General features: G+C 40.5%; 1 long non-coding RNA gene across 1 annotated transcript; it reads right to left on the bottom strand.

The window, feature by feature from the left end:
* Window positions 1-4,803: 4,803 nt before the first annotated feature.
* On the bottom strand, window positions 4,804-6,702 carry LOC118117809. Its single transcript, XR_007033065.1, has 3 exons — window positions 6,608-6,702; window positions 5,674-5,937; window positions 4,804-4,853 (listed from the first exon to the last, which is right to left on the bottom strand). It is a non-coding gene; the product is annotated as an uncharacterized LOC118117809 (long non-coding RNA).
* Window positions 6,703-23,345: the final 16,643 nt, after the last annotated feature.

The raw sequence follows: 23,345 nt of genomic DNA, 5'->3' as shown, positions 1-23,345 counted from the left end.
CAAGGTGGCCCCGCCTGGCCCCACCTGGCCCCCCTTAGCAGCTCCACTGCACTGAGGCCATTACTCCGCAGGTCAACAAGTGACTTTGATCCTCTGATGTTTTCTAATCATCACATTTAGAACTGAACTTTATAAAAACCTGCTGAATTCATATTTATGTTCCTGGATGAACGGGGCGTCGCTTCTTCTGCAACAAAGAAGTTAAAACACTGTGTTACGTCGGAATCTGTGGGAGGAACTCTTCTGTCTGCAGGAGTGTGTGTGTGTGTGTGTGTGTGTGTGTGTGTGTGTGTGTGTGTGTGTGTGTGTGTGTGTGTGTGTGTGTGTGTGTGTTCGTCTCTGTCCCTCTTCACACAAACTGATAATCACATGTATTTAGTTATAATCGATGATGTCGGATCATGACTCCGGATGGTTCTCTCACTTTAACCCTGATGTCCTGACTGTGTCACGTCACGTCTCGTGTTGTGTCGCAGGTTTAAACATGTGTCTCATAAACTCTAAAGCGAATCAAACCAACACAAAGTAAACGTCAGTCCTGTAGGTGTCCTGATAACTTGTGATCAGTGCTGGTGTTTAATGTTAAAGTGTAAAGTGAGCGCAGGTCAGAGGAGGAGTGAGGAGGAAGCAGACTCCGACAGAGACTCTGACACAGACCGGATCTTTAACGAGTGTCTGTCCTGGAGCAGCGCTGTTACAATTATTCAGAGTCCGAGTCGCGATGCTTCTAAGAATGGAGAAATGTCCACAGCTCCAGTGCTCAGCTCTGTGCAGGAGACGTAGAGGGAGGAGGGTACAGAGACTAGTCTAATCTCCCACCTGATATTTAGATGTTTTATTATATTTCAATATATTTGTGTTGAGACATGGTTTTGGGAAACCAAAGTTCGGCCTCCATGTTCAGCCAAAAGCCTTGAGCACATGTTCTTTGTCCTGGAGAAAACCAGAGCAAGGCCTCCCAGGGTGCAGCAACGTCACACAGAGGTGTGAACCCCCCAGGGACACAGGTTTCAACTCCCATTGGTCATTCTGGACCCCATGACCTGTAAGGTCACCGGGCCAATATAAGGCCAGGTCTCCCCTCTTCTGCCTCTCTTTCTACAATCCTTCCAAGGAGAGAAGGCTGTCCAGCTTCTTTCCCTGCATCGCAGGAAGAAGCCTGGCTTCTCCAGCTCACATCTTCTTTCCATCCAACTCTTCGAGAGGAGCACAAAGGTGCAGCTTCCAGCTCATCTCACCAAGGAAACCTCCTCGCACTCCAAGCTCTACCAACCTCCTAGCAGCACCTGATGTCCTGCAGGAAAACTTCAGCCAGCAACTGAGCTGCCCAGCTCAACAGAACCACAAAGGCAGGAGCCACAAACCAGCAAGACGACTTCACAAAACTGTGAACTGCATAGCAACTCTTTTTCCCCTTTCCACAGACGGGTAACACAACTGGGCTTAATAATTATACTAGGCTAAGCAAGACTGTTTGATTCTGTGTGATGTTTATAAGTTTGATTTGTGGTGTTGTGATATTGTGGTTACAAATTATGTGAAAGTTAATGTTAGTTATGCTCTTCACAGACTTTCTGTGCATTACACTCTTTCTCTAATTTGGCACACACACAGACACACGCATAACTCTTCACCTAATTATCTCTACAGGTCGTAAACATTCCAATAGGGGGGAGGGTGTTATCATTTTGGCCAGCCGCCATTTTGAAAGCACGATGACTCACACAGACACACACATATGCATACTCACATACCTATCTTTGTTTAGTAAGTACACCGTTAGTAATTTGTGTTTTTATACTTTATTATATTCATAATAAATGTTTTTCTTTCACAAATGTTTTTTATTAATGTTGCATAAGTGAATTTTGCCAACCTCTACACTGTCAAGAACTCTATATCCTTCAACTTAGCTAACTATCTATATGGTAATTTTGGTTGCTATCTTTTCCTTCCTTTGAAGGAAGAGTTTTCGAGGTAACTTTAATCAATTAAAGTTATTATTTAATATTAATAATAAAATATTAATATTTAATATTTTATTTTGATAACCAAATTTATTGAATGCCGAAAGGCACACCATTTTATAGGATCACGTTTAATGCATTATTGCACAACATTAGTTTGACAGGGAAGCTGTGCGCAAACAGGAATATAATATTCATTTATTTAAAAAAGGGCACTTTCTCTCGAGGAAGAAAAAGGGCAGTGGCTCAAGCCCCCTTTGGTGTCTATGTGTGCACATGCCAGCCTCCATCAATTCAATCTCCTCAATTCAATCGAGCTGCACCAGAGTTCAATCACTCATAGAAACCAGTCCTCTAAATAATCCTGACTGTTTTCATCAGTCTCACAATAATAACGAAAGTGATACAAACATACTCCTGGCTCCGCCCCTTTATCAGGATTCCTGCCCAAATTTGATGAGTTTGAGGAAAAATCAGTTTTTAGTTTTCTGGTGTAATTCTGCTGAAAAACAAACAAACAAATAGATAAGGAGTGAAAACAAAAGACCAAAAACATTTATTTAAGAAAGAATCATAAAATCACTATACATAATAATTCATTATCCATGTAATAACCACATTAATATCATGTATAAGACACGAGATGAGTCACGTGGTGTTACCACAGCCTCAAAGGCTCATCACCAAGACGTCCAACATAGTTCAGAGGGTAACAGCAAAAAAACTATTTATTGTCGAAAAGACAACAACTTCAACAAAAGGCCGGCAAAATGGACAAAAGAAGGAAAACCCAACACACCAACCCACAAAGGGTCGTAGGACCTGAGAATCTTCCTTCAACCTAAACCAACATCAGAACTAAAGCTCACAGAAATAAAGCTGCGGAAACTGGACGACTGGACCCATCAGAAAAGAAAAAGAAAAGAAACAACACAACAATACTCTTGCTGTAAAGGTCATGCTGGACAAACTGCTGCTGCTGCAACCGGGGATGGAAAGATAGATACTTCCTGTTCCCTCCTAAATACTTTCATCAACCAATCACAGTGCACCTGAAGAGAAAAGAAAACAGGAAACCATGAGTAGAAAGGAAATGTGTGGGTGTTTTCCTCTTCATTAAAAAGCGTGGTCTTTTAGTTTGAGAGCTGGACTTGCACGTTCAGATTTCGTGGTGTTTTTACTCAAAACCCTGCGCTTGCACTCACACAGCTCCTGCTGGTGCTTAGATTTGTTCTGCTTGTGCTCAAACTCTGCGCTTGCACTCAGATATTTAGTTGCTTGGACAGATTTCCTGTATTTAATAACTACACACTATGGTTTCTGTAAACTCTGCTTGTACGGATGTACTCTGAAGTCGTCCATCTTGGTTATGTTTGTCACAGTGGCTCTGACCTGAGGCTTCACACCAGGTCTTCCTGCTCCTCTGTGTCTTCTGTCTGTGCTGCAGCAGCGACGTTCTCATACTCAGGACAGTTGTGTGACTGATGGGGGAGAGATGAGAAAATATTAAGCCTCACTGGACTTTATTCATGAAACCTGCATATAATCACAGTTCATTCAAAATAGTTTGAACGTTGTTGCGCCCCTGTCCATTCGTTTGTTTGTTCATCAGCAGGATTACACAAAAACTGCTAAACTGATTTCCACAAAACTTGGTGGAAGGATGGGACATGGGCCAAGAAAGAAGTGTCAACGCACCGTGACGTCACCCATTGGTTTGTGAGCTGCCATTTTGAAGCCTCCATTTTTGACATGTTGTCCAGCGCCATCTTGGTTTTTTGAAACCAGAAGTAACCATATTTGGAGGAGAGGGGGTGGAGCCTGAATCAGGGCCCAAGGACACTGCCCGCCCACCTAAACCTGCGACCTGCACCCAGTACTAGCTGTCAATCACACGGTATCCATGCCCCAATGCCTGCGGTGCTTTATGGTCTATTTGACTCTAAGTGGATCATTCACTTCACTTTCTAGACCCAGAGTCTACGTCCATTTTAATATACGATCAATGGAAAGAACCTTTTACATTTTGGGGCAGATTCAGACAAAGTAGCTGATCCAAGAAATGTTTTATCTCTTTCTCTAACATAGTGAGATGAAAACAGTGATATGGAGTCATTCTCTTGGCCTCACTGTCTCTCACCTCTATCATCTCCACAGCTTCATTTGCTTCTGATTTCAAGCTCAGAGTTTTCTTCATCCTGGATCGAAAACAACAACAAACAAAACATTTTACAAAATGAACTTCATAACACTGAAACTAGTGTCTGAAGACATTTGAAGAAGACAGTAAAAGAGCAGAGGGTGAACTGATGGATTTGTATGTTTTACCTCGTCCACAGAGTCCAGACAAGCACTGGAACCAGCACGACCACCAGAGTCAGCCTGATGATATTCATGATTATCACTGACTTCCCTAGACAACAGACAGGAGACATTAGCAGTGTGGTTAGACTGATGACTCAGTTTGCCAGGTGATGCTGTTGGTCAGTCAGTATTGTTCATGTGCAGTATGATGGGCTTGATGTACAGCTGTGACACATCTGGAAATCCTGAGTATTGATGGTTTAAGGTTCTGGTGCAATGAAAAGGGGGTGTAGGCTGTAAAGGTCAGAGTGCTAAAATCACCTGCTCCAACAGTCAGATGTAAGGTGGCCTTACTACGTCCTTGTGTGTTCTGGGCCTCACACTGATACTTTCCACCATGTTCAGCTGTGATATCAGTGATGGTGAAGATTTGTCCTGATGCTTTTGGTGAGTCCTCGTCCTCCTTGTACCAGGTGTATTTAGCTGCTGGGTTAGCATCACTGCTGCAGGTCAGAGTCACCGAGCTGCCCTCCATGATCTCACCAGAGGGACTCACTGACACAGAGGGAGGCTTTGGAGCGTCTGGTGTAAAACATGCAAGATCATGAAATCAACTCAGAAATATTCATTCACCAAAGTGAAGAACTTTTCAATCTCTGGTTTTGATAAGTGCTTCTTAAATATAGATGATCATTATTAACCCGGGGCGCCAGCACAGACAGAAGCAGGTACTGAGGGTATTGTTTTCAGCCCGTGTGTGTGAATGTAAAAAATAACTCAACACTTGAACCAAACTTACTGAATATTATAGTGAATATTAATTTTTCAGCTGATCGGTCAAAGGTCAGAGGTCAAGATGAGCAAAGATTTGACCCAAAAGACACATTTTCCAAGATATTTCCACAAATAGCAGAGAGACTAAATCATATACTGATCAGAACATTATTCCCCATCATATAATGGATAGATGACTTATAAGTAATGTCACAAAGAAGTTAGAGATTTACATCATGCATCCTTAAAACTGCCTATCTGCTGTATTCCTGCCTCTAATAGGACTATAGAGACGACCTGAAGCTTATATACACTGAAAAATAATCTATGATCATATGATGGGAATGTCGTCACTATGAGTTTAGAAAATGACGTCATATAGTGTAGCTATGCAACAACAGATGTTTTCACCCCAGTCCGTTTGTTTGTTGGTTGTTGATTTTAAGCAAGATTACACAAAAACTACTGAGTCGATTAGCATGAAACTTAAAGGTAGGATGAGGTACGGGTCAGGGAAGAACTCAGGAAAGTTTGGTGTGAATCCAGATAAGGGGTCGGACCCAGGAACTTTCTGTAAGATTACGAGACAGTGCTGGGTTTCATGGATATGTGGATGTTTTCTACTCACACTGGACGTCTAAGTGTAGAGACGTGGAGTTGATCCGTCCGAACTGATTCTCAGACTTGCAGGAGTAGACCCCCCTGTCCCCAGAGCTGATGGAGGAGAGACGATAAACGCCCTCTGGTCCTTGAAGCAGAGTTCGGTTCTCCTTGTACCAGGTGTAATTAGCTGCTGGGTTAGCATCACTGCTGCAGGTCAGAGTCACCGAGCTGCCCTCCATGATCTCACCAGAGGGAGTGGACTCACTGACAGAGGGAGGCTTTGGAGCGTCTTTTTAAAGGTAGTTTACATTTGGGGACATATATGATATGGATGTGTTAAAGTCGAAGGTGCTCAGGTGAGTGGGAGTCACTGAGTTACACAGCAAGGTTGTTAAACTGACACAGGTAAATTCCCTTCTTTGTTGTTAAGGAGAGGTTTTTTTCAATGATTTCCTGCTGCACTACTGTTTCAGACTCCCTGAATGTCCACAGATTTCCAAACCATAGTCCAGTTTGTAACGTGGACTTAAACATGACATATTATGACCCTTTCCACAATTAGACAGAGTTTCTTCCTAATAAAACGTGTGAAGAGCCCTGTTCAGAGTGGCCTGTTTCAGGGCGGTCTCTTAAAATGTTAATGAGCCACTCCTCCCTGCTGGGAGGTGTGTGACGTGTGCACAGGAGCAGGGCTTGTTTTCACCACTGTCTGTCTGCTGAGTATTAGCTTGCGCCGTCACGTGAATGTGCACAGAAGGAAATATCTTCAAGCTTACTGAGGGATGGTGAAAGCTTATGGATGATTTAACAGACGCTAGTGGATTCTTCAGGCTGCTGATGGTCTGACTGTGAATATTCATGTGCAGAAGTCAACCACCTACATCTGCACATTTAAAATGTAAAGGACAAAGAATGGGACGGATTCAAGAGGCCTTCACTAATAACCTGTGTTTCACTACATGTCACAGTAATAAAGATGTTTGCTGAACTCCTTCCCAGCTCATTCTCAGCTGTGCAGCAATACTCCAGAGTCTGACGACTGGATGGAGCTTGAGGACAACAGTTCCTTCACTGAGAGGTTGAACTGTTTCATCTCCACTTCTTTTGTACCAGGTGTATTTAGCTGCTGTTGCATATCACTGCTGCAGGTCAGATTCACTGAGCTGCCTCCATGATCTCACCAGAGGGACTCACTGACACAGTGGAACCTTTAAGCATCTGGGGATAGTTTATATTAACACACAGATGAGAATACAATCAAAACATTGTCTGTATTACTTGTTAAAGGTTAATTTAAATTATTTGCTATTATTGTAGCTTCATGAGGAGGCGAAACTCACCCAATGTAGGAGAAGGGAAACGCTTCATGTCCTCTATAGCACAGTGACAGCTGTCTTCAGCATTAAAGTGCTGGAGGTGAAAGGTTTTTTTCGTCCAACAAGTTCATTGTTATTGTACCAAACGTAGAAAGATGATCAGGAGCTGACACCTGCTGTACAGGTCAGCTCTGTCCAGGTATCATGATTGGCTGTTGATCTCCCTCACATACCTGGGAGCTGAGGGCCAGAACAAACATACATTTTATTTCAACATACACATTAACATTTCAAACTGACTCTAATGTAAATGTTACCTGTGACAGACAGAGTGACTCAGCCGAACCGGTAAAACTCCCAGTAGGCTGGTTTGTTGTCAACCTGAACTTGTACACAGCTGAGTCGCCTCGTCAGGTTAGAGATTCTCAGAGTGCACTGTTGTTTTACAGAGATACTCCACACGACCTGGAATACTCCGGATCAGTCCTTAGATCAACGTAAATCCCATTACCACTTGAATGAACCAGAAAGTTTCTGAACTGTAGTATCATGGTTATTCCACCAGGATGGGTATGTGTAGGTACAGGTAATGTCCACTGTTGATCCCTCTGAAGGCACAGACTCAGCAGAAGTGTAACTGTACCTCAGTCAATCTGACTCTACCACTGTAACACAGAGCACATCAGAGAATCAGAAGATAAACTTATACATTTATAAAAACTAACTCCATGTATTTTCTCTGGTGAATCACCAGTCGGCAGGTTTTCATTTTAAGATGATGACGATGCCAAGATGAGGAAACTTTCAGTTCACAAAAACACAAGGAAGTGCTCCTTAGACTTCCAGTGTTAGGGAGAAACACACTGTTGGAGGTAGGAAATATGAGGGACCTTGTAGAAGTTGTTCTTATAATGGAGCAACCACAATATGGAGGAAATGATCTGTGTCTTTTTATGCAGAGTCGACTAAAGATGGACGACACGTCTCCACTTCCTCCCACTTCCAGAATGAAGCTTCAAATATCCTGATACCAACGCTGCCATCTTTCTCACATTTGGAACCACAGTCTGCACAGTAGTGATCTGGAGATGGGAGCTACAGTATCAAGGTCCTGCCCATACATGAGCCTGACTAATCCTGGAGTCAGCTGCCCTCAGCTGTCAATCATGAAGTTTCTAATCTAATTCTTAATATCAACAAATAACCACTAAAACCAAACTTTCTATGAGAAACATGAACAATAGAGTGGATAAGAATGACCTAAATGACAGAAACCATCTTGAGAAAATGTATTTGACTTTAGATTGGTCCATGTCCTTCCCACTAACATGGAGGAGACAGGATGTATGTTCTACACTGCAGCCAGCTACCAGGGGCACTGCATGAAAAGAAGAATTTGTGTCAGATACTGTCGCTGCAAATTTTGGTGAATTTCAGCTTATAGCCTTTCATAGAATTGCAGGCAGCACAGAAAACTGCTGAATTGACGCGGTCTGCTCTGGCAGTTTTACAAGCCTGAGAATGTTGGCAGGTGACCCTGCTCCTAATTCCAGGGGAGCCTCACATGTAAATGACAATGCTGTGAGCTTTACAAATGCAAAATCAGGATAGTTTCACCAGTGGTGCAGAGGTAACACTTTTTCTAAAAGGTACTAAGGTACTAACTAAAATATTCATGGCCAGTACACTATATTAAATTAATATAAACTAGAAATTGTAGCTTATATAGATTTCCCTTATGAATTAGATTGTATACCATGAGCAAAGGTCAATGCTATAAAAAATTAGAAACAGTAATTTTATTTCAACATTTGCCTGTCAAGCTCATCCTAAGATAATATGTTGAATGGGAGAGAGGGTACCACTGTACAGTTTTCTAAGAGTAAGTCTTTCTGCTTAGACACCAAAACACTGTGCTTCATAAATCAGTTGTGGGTTGGTCAAGCAGGTCAAAGTTCCAACCATTTGTCCTCCCAAAATACTCTGGCAACCTAGCACCATATTCACATGTTCACCATATTCACTCTACAAATTGCCCTACATAATTCTATCCTATTGTTGTTATTAAACTATTTCAGTATTCCATTAAAACACTCAACACTTTTATCCAAAGTGACTTACAATAAGTGCATTCATCTATGATGGTACAAACACAGAACAGCAAAAACTGGCAAGTACATTAACTCTAATACCAGAAAGAATAATATGGTCCTCAGTCACATACTCATCCCATATAAAATGTAAAGTATTAATTTAAAAAACTGTTATAAATCGATACTAAAAGTGAAAAGGTCATTTGAAGTTTTTTACCTGAAAACGCTACACTCATTCTCATGCCACGCCACTGCTAACGCTTGAAGCGTTGCTAGAGTGGGCTGGTCCAATCACAGCCTCGTGAAGGAAGCGCTCTGTCTCGCAGAGAGACAAGGAAACCATGCCCGGTGGTTTTGCGTGGTCCGACGAGCACTCTGCTTTTCGTGTAAAACTTCGCTGAAGCCGACATAACACTGTTTCCTGGGAGGAGAGAGGAGTGCGTTGGAGCAAAGCCGCGGGCCTAAAAGCGGACGAGTCGAAAGGAGAAGAGGCGCACAGTCCCCAAAATTACGGTAAGAGCTACAGAGAAGCCATTGCTAAATGTGCTAAGCCAACTTTATGATCTGAATAGCGTGTTAACAACTGTGGATTAGCGTAGAAAGTTGCTAAAAGAAGAAGAGAGCATCGAGTGCTTGGAGAAACAAGTGCATGTTTTTAAATATGTACGAATTGCCTAACACAAGAGTTTGTTCTTGCTAAGTTTTTCATAAACGTGACTCTTTGTCCTGTTGTATTTAATAGAAACTGCCCCGTCTCACACCTCTGAGGCAAATGCCGGCGCCACGAACCGAGCGAGGTAAGATAAAGAAGAGTCATGGCTGTATAAAATACACTCTGGTGGGGTTACTTCATCTGATCTATTTCATCATTGTGCTTTCACAGCCTGAGCCCCCCACACGAGGCAGTCACTGCACATTTGCCGAGACTTAGCTGTGAGTCCGGATTTCCAGTAGCGTGGAAAATGACGCATTATTCAGTAACCGTTTCAGAATGTGTTTTTTTTTACTGTGATCTTCCAACGGTGATGTTTATTAATAATATACTCATCTTACCTTATGTTGTTTTCCAGCTGTCGGTACTATGACGTATCAAGACGTACTTCAAGAGCCAGTATGAAGGAACCTCCCCGCACATCCAACCCAGATTCCTTGCAGCTCTTGGCAGCACTGAGAGTTCAGAGTCGACAGAGAAGAAAGAGGGTAAGATAAGATTCATTAGATCATTTTCAAAGTTGCTATGTGTAGGTGTATGTTGTCACGAACTGTGCTAATCTGTACTGATTGTAAGCTTTACAGCTGATTGAAGCGACAGATGACGTGGATCCATCCTTCCACAGCCAGGAGCTTCACCGACCTGTGCGCCACACTCAAATAAGATCAGTTACACTGAATCTCACAGCTACACACCACAGACGCCTACACGCCTGGAGCAGATTCCGACAGAGTCCTACAAAGAACTATGACCCAGAGGCGGCAAAAGAGACACAGTCAAGCTTCACCTGATTTCTTTCACTGGCTAGGCCAGCTGTGTTTTTACATTATTTGTGCTGTATGTAAATAAAGCTTGACTCAACATATACCTTGTTACGTTTTTTCTACACATGTTCAATATATAACATCACATCACATGAATGAATGTATAGTCTTTTGTGTAACTGCAGTGCTTTTGGTAAAGGCTTACTAATAATTAATAATTTATATTAATTTATAATATATATTAAAATATAAATTATTAGTAATAATAACTATATATTCATTATTATTAATATTGTGGGAGGCTACCTAATGTGTATTATAATGACCCAGGGTGATCAGCTAGCAACAGACCTACCAGCCAATCACAAGTGACTTTTCAAGCCCAAAGGTCTGTGGTTTCATCCAATGCAGAAGTGAGATAAGTTCTAACAAGCGATTTCGCTATGTATTCATATGCTAATTAGATAACACCCTTCGCCTCCGCGACTCCACCAGCGTGCACGCCTCTTCCTCCAGCCGCCCCACCACTGCGAAAGCGGGTATGCCCCTGCCGGTTTCGGTCATTTTGTGTCACGGGCGACCCATGAATTCGCCTGTAATCACTAACTGCATGAATTAGGCGAGGTTTGCAGGACGCACACAGTGACGGAAATTCGCTTTTCGTCAGTGGGGCGATCAAGAATGCTTTATTTCACTTCTGTGGAGGAAGAGTTTCCATCTTTATTTACACAAGCTGAATACTAGCAACAGTATTACACTAGTTTGTCAGTACTTACAGTGAGTATCCCAAGAGTTCAATGTGCCCATGCAGAAAAAAAGTATTTAAAGACACATGGCTATACAAATGCATTATCTTCAAATACTCATAGCAGATGGTGCTGTGTTGGTGAAATACCGTAGGATTAAACTCACACATTGACGGAGAGCGGAAACTGCAATTTTTAACAGCACAGAAAACTCTGTCTGCAGAATGAAAATATAAGGTATAAGATGCTCCTTCTTTCATCTCTTGTTGATTCTGTACCAGACGTAGTTCAGATGATCAGAAGACGATAACTGCTCTGACACCTGAGCTCTGCCAGGTTATAAGGGCTAAACTCTGCATGCAAATCTGTGTGTAGAATAAGGAATTCATTTTAGTCCAAACTGACAACACACACACATGCATATAAAGTGCACAGACACACTCAAGGACCCAAAATAAGATGTAGAAATAAATGAATGAATGTTCAGATGTAAAATGTTACCTGTGACAGATAGAGGACTCATTGGAAACCAGTTAAACTCCCAGTAGGCTGGTTTGTCAGAACCTGGGAATGGTACACAGCTGAGTCGGCTTCTGTCAGGTTAGAGATTCTCAGAGTGCACTTGTTGTTTTCACAGATGTCTACACGACCTGAATACCTGATCAGTCCTTAGATCAACGTGAATCCTGGCTGCATTCTCTTTTGAACAACCAGAAAGTTTCCAGAACTGTAGTATCATGGTTATTAAATGTGGATGGGTATGTGTAGGTACAGTTAATGTCCACTGTTGATCCTCTGAAGGCACAGATCTCAGTAGAAGTGTAACTCACATCCCAGCCATTCTCACACTGTACCACTGTAACACAGAGAATCAGATTATAATAACAATTAACAATAATTATAATTATAATTATAATAATAATTATAATAAGTTGCAGACTCTTTAATATTTTGAGCTCTAGACGATAGAAACTTCTAAACAAAGATACAAAATAATACTGATGATAATTCCTTCATATATTTTCTTTCTGCATCACTTTACAGGTGGTGATCTGAAAATGAATAAATATTCATTTATATTTTATTTTTCTCAAACTCACTTCAGGTGTAGAACTAGAAGTCCTAGTAAAAAAATAGAGTGAAATGATGAATGTAGACTTATTGTGTACCTAAGTTTTCTGCGTGAGAAGAAGGGACAACAAACCACTCGCTGCTGCAGTTACACTTACAGGTATTAAGCCAAGCCTGCCTGTGACTTCCAAAAACAATAAAAACGGCCCACAGATAAATAATGTGCACAAGATGAAACTCAGTCTGCAAATACAGACACGTTCACCTACAACACAGAAGAGTTCAGGAGAAGAAAGACAGATTCTGTAAGATAAAGATAAATTCTAAACTGTTAAACACACTCCAACTCTCTCCTTCCTCTTTTTACACTCACCTGCATCCTGAGCTCTGATGGTGTTAAATTAAACTGTGGTTAACGAGTGAGAAACAACTTTAGGTGGTTGTCTACAATTAAAACCTGTATCATCCACATCACAACATCTCACTATACAAGGAAAGACAAATTCAATAGAGACTTGAGAAACTGGGGTGTTTTTAATCTCATCTGTTCAGTGTCTCATAAGATGCAATAAAGATTGACAAGGAAAGACAAATTAAAGAAAGATTTAAAATTGAACTGGAAAAATAAAACTGCCATTAATACTGTTGAGCCATTTATTTTAGAACAAGTTTAATTGTGCCACCAGCTGAGACCACCAGCCAGTGACGTCACATACAGCGGAATGAGGTTAATGGCACCAGGTGTTGGGATTTATAGGTCAAAGATTCACTGTGAGAAACAGTTTTCAACCGCACGTCTAAGTTTGCTGGATTTTCTACACTACCGCTTTGTTATTTTGCTACTTGAATCCTGACATAATTTAATTACTATACGTTGGGTTACTGTTGACTTGAACTCGACGTCAGCTACCTCATATACACACATTCACACACGCTGCAAGTGTCGCCTTCACACTAGAAAAGCAGCGAAAATACATTTTACAAGGTAATATTGTATATTGTATATTGTATAAGTGCTGTAGAGAAAGAGATTGTGACACTTTGTAGTAAATACTGTAGTGGCTTCATTGGGTGACTCATGTAGACATTTCTTTCATTGGTAGGGGGCGGTACCCAGTCATCTCTGGTGAATCTACTCAGGAGAGTTTGTTTACCTGTCTGCATCCTTAAGTTTTGCCATTTTGGTTGCTCAAGCCACAAGCACACCACCTGCTTTGCTCAGACTCTGTTATATCGTGTGGAAGTGTGAGGTCACCCTGCTGGGACCTGTTGGAAGCAGGGATTTACTATTCAACGCTCAGGTTTTTGGTGAGAGACGTAATTCTCCGGTGCTACAGAGAGAATATCCACCAAGAATCAAGACTCCAGTTAACTGGCTTGGCGAGCTAACATGCAAGATCTTTGAGAGATCTATATTTTCTCTGTCCGACTGTTTTTCTCTGTTACAAAAGGTTTAAATACATAAAGAAATACCATATATGTAATACCTAGGTCTCAGATATGTAATACACTTTAAATTTCCAAAACCATTAGTTATTTAAAGTGTCAAACATCACAAAGCAACGCCCAATATGACTGCTGTTGTGAAAACTTTGAAATTACTCAAACTATTCAAATTTATTTTCTCACACTATATGCTTTCAAAGTTCTCTTTGTAGTCCTTGCAAAAATTGCAGCATTTACTATATTTCCATCATAGCATACAAACAAACTTTGTCTACTTATGTCCTTTTATGAAATATCATGGAAAAACATCAAGAAAGGACCAATTTGGGACTCTTGATGCTGGGAAATCCATTCAAAGACAGTGGCTGACTATAAATCATTTTGCCAAGGGCCCATGGAAGCAGCAACAGGTTTGTAACTTCAAACTTGGGAAAAACAACTTTTCACAGTTGAGGTATTACACATTTGGACCTAAAAAAACGATGAATTCTAAGTTATTTCTAAAAATATATAATTTGATTATAAAATGTCATAGTGACCTTTGTGCTGACCTATTTTAGTTTTCAGGTGGCCACCTTAAAGGTAAATTTTAATGAATAGAAAATATCATGTGGTACACCAAATGTGGTGTGAGCATTATAGAGTATTTTTATATGATAGACACATTGTCCTAGATTGGGAGTTTTAGTTTTAAATTCAATAAATGATTTATATACATAAAGTACTTTATTTTAGTATTATTTAGAGTATTTTTTCTAATATTTCAGAAACAACGTTTATGTTTATTTTGTACAATATCATGAATAAATACCACCCTAAAATAATAATTTCCATCTCTGCTATTATGAATTTATTAGTAATTATTTTATTGAGGATAGAGAAACCTTGCTCAGAGAAGAGAAAGGTATAAGAATATTTTTAAAATGAAAACTATAAATAAAGCAATAAGCACATATTGCTCTTATGTGTTTTTCTATTACTGGACGAAATGTGCATATTTGTGCATTAAAATGTCTATTCATCATTAGTCCAAATAAATTTATTGATTTATGGCATGACATTACATATCTTTTCAAATAGAGAGAAATAAACAGCAGGAGAGATTCTACATGCCAAGTCAAGGAGTTTAATAGAGAGAGAGGAGAATCAGAGAGAGAAATCTCGGGAGGGCTGCATCCAGGAGCTACAGGAGAAAGCTGCACGCTATGTGGCAAACGCTGTGTGAGACCTACGCCGCTCGTCCCTGGAGAACATCCCACCAGCTCTGGTTGATGTAGATGTAGCACAAGATAGAAGCTTTTAGTTAATGAAATGTTATTCACAAACAACGTGCTGCACTTAAATGTTTCGATGAGATTTTATTTAAAATGTTTAGAAATGTTTGTGTTCATGAAAATTTTAAGAAATTTTAACAAAATCTGGTTTAAGTCAAATTTTTGCATGGAATTTATTGTTTATTGATCTTTTTCAAACGACAGAGGTTTTCTCATATTATTTGGAGCGACCAATTATGCCAGCGCAATTACAACAAGACCTGTATTAAATTTAAAGTAAATATAAAATTTCTGTGGCTGGAAATATTAATCATCATACAGTTTGTTTCAATGAATGGTATTTTTAAAACATTTTTTATCAATTTTATGTAATTTTTATCGGAAAACATAAGTCTTTAATCTACATTTAATAAGGGACGGTGACATTATAGAACAAAAATATGAGATTATTATTTAAGTAAAACTCTAAATAAAATGCAACTACTTTGTTACTAATGACTTTATATTATTGAGAAATTGTAAAAAAAAGTAAGTATATTAAGGAAATTAATTTCATTTTAAGATAAATTACTGTCGCACTACATGACATTTTTTAAGCGCCACGGCCAATTCATCTAGATGAAAAAACACGAAAATCAAATAATTTGACATTTTTATATGGATTTATGTGTACACAACATTCCTAATGTTTGAATAATTACAATAGATATTCTTTTTTTTTTGTATTTTAAAATTGGCCTTGTTATGCAATCCTCATGACGCCATTGACCCAAATATGTACAGAGTTAAAGTCCACATATGTACCTGATCATTTATTATGAAAAGTGACGAATTTTAAAGACAGAACAAATACTGGGCGATTAAAATATAGTAAGAGTTTCAAAGAATAGCAAATTAGAACAAATGAGCTTCAGCATTGTATTATAAAAAATAAAAATATATGAAGAGAATAAAAACACTTTTAATGATCCCTGAAAGAAAATCTGCTTTTTGCAAAACTGTACATCACAAAGTTAGAAAAGAGGAAGTTGTGAGTGAACAACAAATGAAATAAACAAGACTATAAGTATGAATACAATGTGGCTGCCGTGGTGAACATGAGGATTAAAACACCTAATTCCTTCTTTCTTCACATGTTTAACACGTGATGTGAGAAATACCACAAAACACAAAGTGAAATCAATGGGCCTGATGCAAACTTTGAACAGACACCAGAGGCAACATGAAGCTCATCTGGTGTCAGCAGTCTACTTTGTGTTAACGGTCACATTCAAGGCGTTTCATCACGTGAGTAGCAGCTCACATCCACATGAGACGTGGTCCTCCAGTCCTCAGAGGAAATGAGTACAACTCCTGATCGGCTGGATGATGGAAATGCTGGAAACAATAATGTAGAAACAGAGAAGGAAAGGGACAGAACCTTCTGTGTTTTATCAGTAAAACCCTTTACTACCATCTAGTGGCAGCAGTGTCACACTTACAAATTCACAGTTTGTTTTGATTATTTTATGAATAGAAAAAAGTTAATTACAAGTTTACAGTTTGTCGACTGCCTGACACACAATTTAGATATTTCCTTTCATGTTTGAAGTCGCGTTATAAAATGTTTGATGTTTTTCATTCAGGCTAGAATGTGATTTTTAACAACTTCTATGTTATTGAAATATTTCGATAAAAGTCGAAGTCACAGAAGTCGCTTGATCTATCCTCGGGGAATTTATCCATTAGCTGTCAAGAGACAAGTCACTTAAAACTGAACATTCACTTCAACAATGATGCTGGAGTCTGCCTGTCACCAAAGAAGGATCTATCCTGTGGGGACCAAGTGAACAGTTGTATGAACTTCTCATTCAAATCCATCCCAGCTGTTGAGATATTTCATCGGGACTAAGGTGATTTCCAGACGTTGGTCTAAACAGCAGGAGTGTTTGACTGTGCTGTGTATAATGCAGCTGGATCTCTCCAGTGTCCTGACTCTGGTTCTGAAAGGAGATAAAACAAATAAATGATCAGAGGTCATGGAGACGAGATTAAAGGAGACATATTGAGTTTCAAAGTTCTGCTAAGTTAAAAAAAGCCCAAAGTCTGGGAGCTCCTTTCCTGGTAAAATGAGCCTGCCTCCCACAGAAAACATGAAGCTCCTGAAACACCACTAGAGTCCGCCCCGTATTCCCTGCATCATCGGCAGAAGCCAGGGGCTGTAGCAAACGTAGCATAAGCATTTAAACGTCAACAGTGGTGCTGAACACCCGTTACGTATACATCAATGTTAGCTGGAGGAGGTCACTTGGCGCTCTCGTGGAAAACATCTCGAGGTAGATGATGTGGGTTAAAATTTGTGTTGAATGCTTCAATACAGGCTGAATGTCACAGTCTCTGCTTCCACAGCCTGGAACAGCAGCTTCTAACACCAGCATCTGTAGAGAACTTTAGAATCCATTGTGTCACTGCTTTGAAAATAGTGTCGCTGCTGATTGTGGGAACACTCTGACACACTCCACTAAAACGAGAGTCGCTTGCACACGGGTGGGTTCAAATAAACATGTCGCTCACCACGGAAACGATAGTTAAACTATAAGAAATGCTTATAGACTGAATGTGTCTTCGTAGTGAGAGTGGAGGATTTCACACGCACAGGAAGTGGTTAACCAATCATACAGTATGGGCCAGGGTGACCAACTCATAGACTGGGTAATATCAGAGGGGGGACTTAAAGACACAGGAGCTAAAACCAAGTGGTTTGAGACAGAGGCTGTGCAAGAGGAGCTGCAGCAATAGACAGTCTGAGGAAAGTGATGTTTTCTGAACATTAAACATTTTAAAGTCACAACACTAATTAAAATGATCAAAATGAATATGAGCAGAATATGTCTCTTAACAAATACACATTTTTAAACAAACAAGAAAAATGAAAATGTAAAAACAAATGACTTCTATAGGACATATCTCGGCTTATGATGTTTTGGGTGTTAGTGGGAGAGCATACTGGTCCTGAGTGAAGAGCTGCTCTTACCGGGCAGATCTTGTTAAAGGGACAGAAGCGCACGCAACCTCCTCCGCCTCCTTGTGTTTAAGGGGTTCAGCTGATCCGACGTTGGAGGAGACGATCCGTCTGACTCTTCATGAAGTGGACACGTGTATAGTGAAGGCTCACAGTTTTCTCAGACTGATTGGGTAGACACCTGCAAACACAAATTTGCTTAATCTTGTACATGTGGCAGTATGGACAACGTTAGAGTCCAACTATAGCAGCTATTGATTTATTTAAAGCGCCTTTCTACACCAGACGGTTTCTGCTGCCAGGAAACATGTCTCTACTAAAACCAAAAGGAGGGAAGGTTCTCAGTTTGAATTCCAAACACTAACACTACAAACTTCTCATCATAGTGTATGTGAGCCACTTGTGTTTGCACTTTCATATCGGCTGTGTCCAGATAAGACTATATCCGGGGAGCTGGATGTCTGCGCACTGTTTCACAAGTTTGGCGAAACAAGTTGTGTAACACTTCGCTTCTAATTCTCAGGAGGCTCAGCTACACACAACAGGCAATCCCTAGACCCCAAAACTGGCGTCAGTAAATCATTGATAAAAACTCTTTAGCACTATATTTTGGGTGTATAGTGTGTATCATTTAATTGTATAACACTTTAATACGACTGCAGGTCTACAGACACAGAGGCACTTTAAAAAGAAAAGTCAGGCTCACAGAAAACTAGAAGGAGCGAGAAGGAAGGAATAGCCACTCCCTTAATCCCCTTCTTTCTCTCAGTCTTGTTTTCCGACAGCAACGAGTACACAACTCTCCATCTCGCCGATGCACTACGCCCTACCACCACACTCAATGCCACAGCGCTATCTCTCCAAACTCAGAACACAATTACTTCAAATTCACGTAAAAGGGCAACATACTCACTCAAATACAGATATGAAAGAACACTTAATGCTCTGTGGATCAACCTTTAATTATAGAGCTGCATCCACACGCAGCCAACACTGACTTTATTTGTCCCAACGACACAGACTACTTAACAGGTAGTCTCACACACACTTAGTCTCAGACAGAACAACGCAAAATCCAGGTGTTACACAGCCACACCTAATGGTGATCTGCTCAACATTACAGTGCTCCAAACTAAAGATATCTGAACCAATCTATCAACATGTAATCTTCACAAACTTCCACAAGATTTAAAAGCAGTACATACATAAATCAACAAACTTAGAGCAGCATCAAGTGTCATAGTTCAGCAAAGCAAGGAACAAACTGCACAGCACAGAAAATTATAACACTCAGAAATTTGCTTAAATGGATAGATTACTATGAAGGAAATTCAACTCACCAGGTGATTGTTTTACAATGGCAATTTTGACTGTGATTTTAATAACTAGTTTTTAATCTCACATGACAGAGAAAAGGGTTTGACGCGGAGAAATAGTATTTTGAAAGGATTGACGCTGAACTGCAGAACTGACCTGCTCACCGTACGTAAGTCTGTCCCCAGGATCAGCAGATTGCTGAGAGTTTCTCTTCTTCTGATCAATGAACCAAATAACAAACAATATACAATAATTGAGCATCGAATTTAACAGGACAGATTTTCAGGAATTCATCGCATGTGCTTTAGTGTGAACAGATTTGCTCACCTGATCAGTAGGAACACGGAGAGGAGAGTCACAGAGAGGAAAACTGCAGCGGCTGATCCAATGAGTGCTGATCTCAATGATCCAGGTGAAACTATGATGAAATAACTTTTACTTTATCATTTCAAGAAATCACAATACTTAAAGGTGCAGGACAAAATATTTACAAAAACAACTTTTATCATGTTTGCTAAACCTGTCTCGATGTTCTGACTGAATATAAAGACAGTTTCTTTTCTAATGTAAACGTGACAGCCCTGTTCAGAGTAGAGCTGTTTGTGTGGGCGTGTTCCTTAAACTGTTAATGAGCCACTGCCTCTGCTGGGAGGTGGCGTGTGATGTGCACAGGAGCAGGTTTTGTTTTTCACTGACTTTTTATCTGCTGAGAGCTGTTTGCTCGCCACGTGAATGTGCACAGTGAAGGAAATATCTTTCAAGTTTACTGAGGATGGTGAAAGCTTTATGATGTTTTAATCTGATGCTGTGGATTCTCTTTGTGCTGTTGATGGTCTGATCAGAATATTTATGGGGCAGAAGTCAAACGACCTATAATATCCGCACACGAAATGTAAAGGACAAAGAATGGCTAAAGTCAATACACAGCTCCAGAACCTTTAAAGGTAGTTAGGACTACATGACTCACCTGCTACAACAGTCAGATGTAAGTTGGCCTTACTACGCCCCCAGTGTTCTGGGCCTCACACCGATAATTTCCACCATGTTCAGCTGTGATATTAGTGATGGTGAAGATTTGTCCTGATGCTTTTGGTGAGTCCTCGTCCTCCTTGACCAGGTGTAATTAGCTGCTGGGTTAGCATCACTGCTGCAGGTCAGAGTCACTGGAGACACACCCTCCATGATCTCACCAGAGGGACTCACTGACACAGAGGGAGAAGCTTTGGGAGCGCCCAGCGTGTGGAAAACAGAATGATGATAACAGATGACAGACATTGTGTTTAACATTTGGGGACATATATGATATGATGTGTTAAAGTCAAAGGTACTCAGGTGGGTGGAGGCACTGAGTTACAACAGCAAGGTTGTTAAACTGACACAGGTAAATTCTCTTGTTGTTATGAGAGGTTTTTTCTAATGATTTCCTGCTGCACTACTGTTTGTGACTCACTGAATGTCCACAGATTTAAACCATAGTCCAGTTTGTACGTGGACTTAAACGTGACAGATATTATGACCTCTTTTCCACAATTAGACAAAGCCTTCTTCTTAATAAAACGCGGTGGAAGAGTCTCTGTTCAGAGTGGCCTGTTTGTGGGCGTGTCTCTTTAAAATGTTAATGAGCCACTGCTCCCCTGCTGGGAGGTGGGCATGTGTGGACGGTGCACAGTGGAGCAGGGTTTTGTTTTTCACCACTGTTCGTCTTTGCTGAGAGCTGCTTCTGCTCGCCACGTGAATGTGCACAAGAAGAAATATCTTCAAGTTTACTTTGAGGATGGTGAAAGCTTATGGATGTTTTAACTGATGCTGGGTGGATTCCTCTTTGTGCTGCTGATGGTCTGACTGTGAATATTTATGATGCAGAAGTGAATGACTCATATCTGCACATTTAAATGGAAGGACAAACAATGTGACAGATTCAATATATCTTCACTTTTAATAACCTGTGTTTCACTACATGTCACAGCATGAAAGATGTTTGCTGAACTCCTTCCCAGCTCATCTTCAGCTGTGCAGTAATACTCCAGAGTCTGACGACTGGATGGAGCTGAGGGACAAATTGTGGTCTCTTCACCGAGAGGTTGAACTTGTTTATCTCCACTCTCTTGTACCAGGTATTTAGCTGCTGGGCTAGCATCACTGCTGCAGGTCAGAGTCACCTGAGCTGCCCTCTCCATGATCCTACCAGAGGGACTCACTGACACAGAGGAGGCATAAGCATCTGAAGATAGTCTATATTAACAGACAGGATGAGAATACAACTCAACCACTGTCTGTAGTTATTTGTTAAAAGTTTAAATTTAAATTATTTCCACATTATCGTGAGATTCAAGAGAGGCGCAAACTCACCCAATGTGGTGAGAAGTGAAACGCCTATGTCCTTCTCTATAGCACAGTGATAGCTGTCAGCATTAAAGTGTTGGAGGTGAAAGTATTTTTTCTGTCCAACAGGTTTATTGTTATTGTACCAAACGTAGGAAAGATGATCAGGAGCTGACACCTGCCGTGACAGGTCAGCTCTGTCCAGGTAGGATATGGATTGGGCTGTTGATCTCCCCACATGTACCTGGAGCTGAGGGTCTGTGAACAAACATGTTATTTTATTTCAACATACACACTAACATTCAAACTGATTCTAATGAAAATGTTACCTGTGACAGACAGAGTGACTCCAGCTGAACCAGTAAAGTTCCTAGTAGGTTGGTTTGTTGTGAGCCTGAACTTCTGTACACAGCTGAGTCAGCTCTCTCAGGTTAGAGATTCTCAGAGTGCACTTGTTGTTTTCTGCACAGAGATACTTTATACGAATTCTGAATACTCCTGATCAGTCCTTAGATCAACGTGAATCCCATTACTCTCTTTGAATGAACCAGAAAGTTTCCTGAACTGTAGTATCAAGGTGATTCAACCTCTGATGGTATGTGTAGGAAGGCTAAAGCATGTCCACTGTTGATCCTCTGACGGCATGATCTCAGTAGAAGCAACTCTCACACCCCAGTCAATCTGACTCCATACCACTGTAACACAGAGCACATCAGAGAATCAGAAGACAACTCTATACATTTATAAAACTAACTCCATGTATTTTCTGGGGTGAATCACCAGTCGGCAGGTTTTCATTTGAGATGATGATGAGGCCAAAATATCCTGATACCAACGCTACACCTTCAAGCATTTGGAACCACATAGGTCTGGCACAGTAGTGATTCGAGATGAGCCGATAGTATCAAGGTCCTGGCCCACATGAGCTTGACTAATCCTGAGTCAGCCTCAGCTGTCAATCATGAAGTTTAATCTAATTTTCATTTCATCAAATAACTAATAAACCAAATATGAGAAACATGAACAACAGAGTGTGATAAGAATGACCTAAAATGACAAAACCATCTTTGAGAAAAATGTATTTGACTTTTTAGATTGGTCCATGTTCCATCCAATTAACATGGAGGAGCAGGTTGCATGTTCATACTGCAGCCAGCTAAACAGGGGCGATCACAATGCTTTGGCTTCACTTCTGGGGAGCAGTCATGTCTTCCATCTTTATTTACACAAGCAGAATACTAGTACTAGTACTACACTAGTTTGTCAGTACTGCAGTAGTATCCCCAAGAGTTCAATGTGCCTATGCAGAAAAAAAAAGTATTTAAAGACACATGAAGTTATGGTATAATGCATTATCTCAAATACTCCAGCAGATGGTGCTGTTAGTGAAAATACTGAAGATTAAATCCCACATTGACGGAGAGCGGAAATCTCGTGTCCTTTAACAGCACAGGAAACTCTTGTCTGTAGAATTAGAATAATCTGAATAAGATGCTCCTTCAATCTTCTTCTGCTGATTCTGTACTGGTGACGTAGTTCAGATGTGATCAGGAAGAATTTACAACTGCTCTGACACCTGAGCTCTGCACATGTAGTTATAATAGTCATCCTTCAGTGATTCATGCCCACTGAACA

This window comes from Hippoglossus stenolepis, chromosome 2 (genome assembly GCF_022539355.2).
Source record: "Hippoglossus stenolepis isolate QCI-W04-F060 chromosome 2, HSTE1.2, whole genome shotgun sequence".
Classification (NCBI taxonomy): domain Eukaryota; kingdom Metazoa; phylum Chordata; class Actinopteri; order Pleuronectiformes; family Pleuronectidae; genus Hippoglossus; species Hippoglossus stenolepis.
The sequence above is the reverse complement of the archived record's forward strand: the minus strand, read 5'-3'. Positions and strand labels throughout refer to the sequence as shown.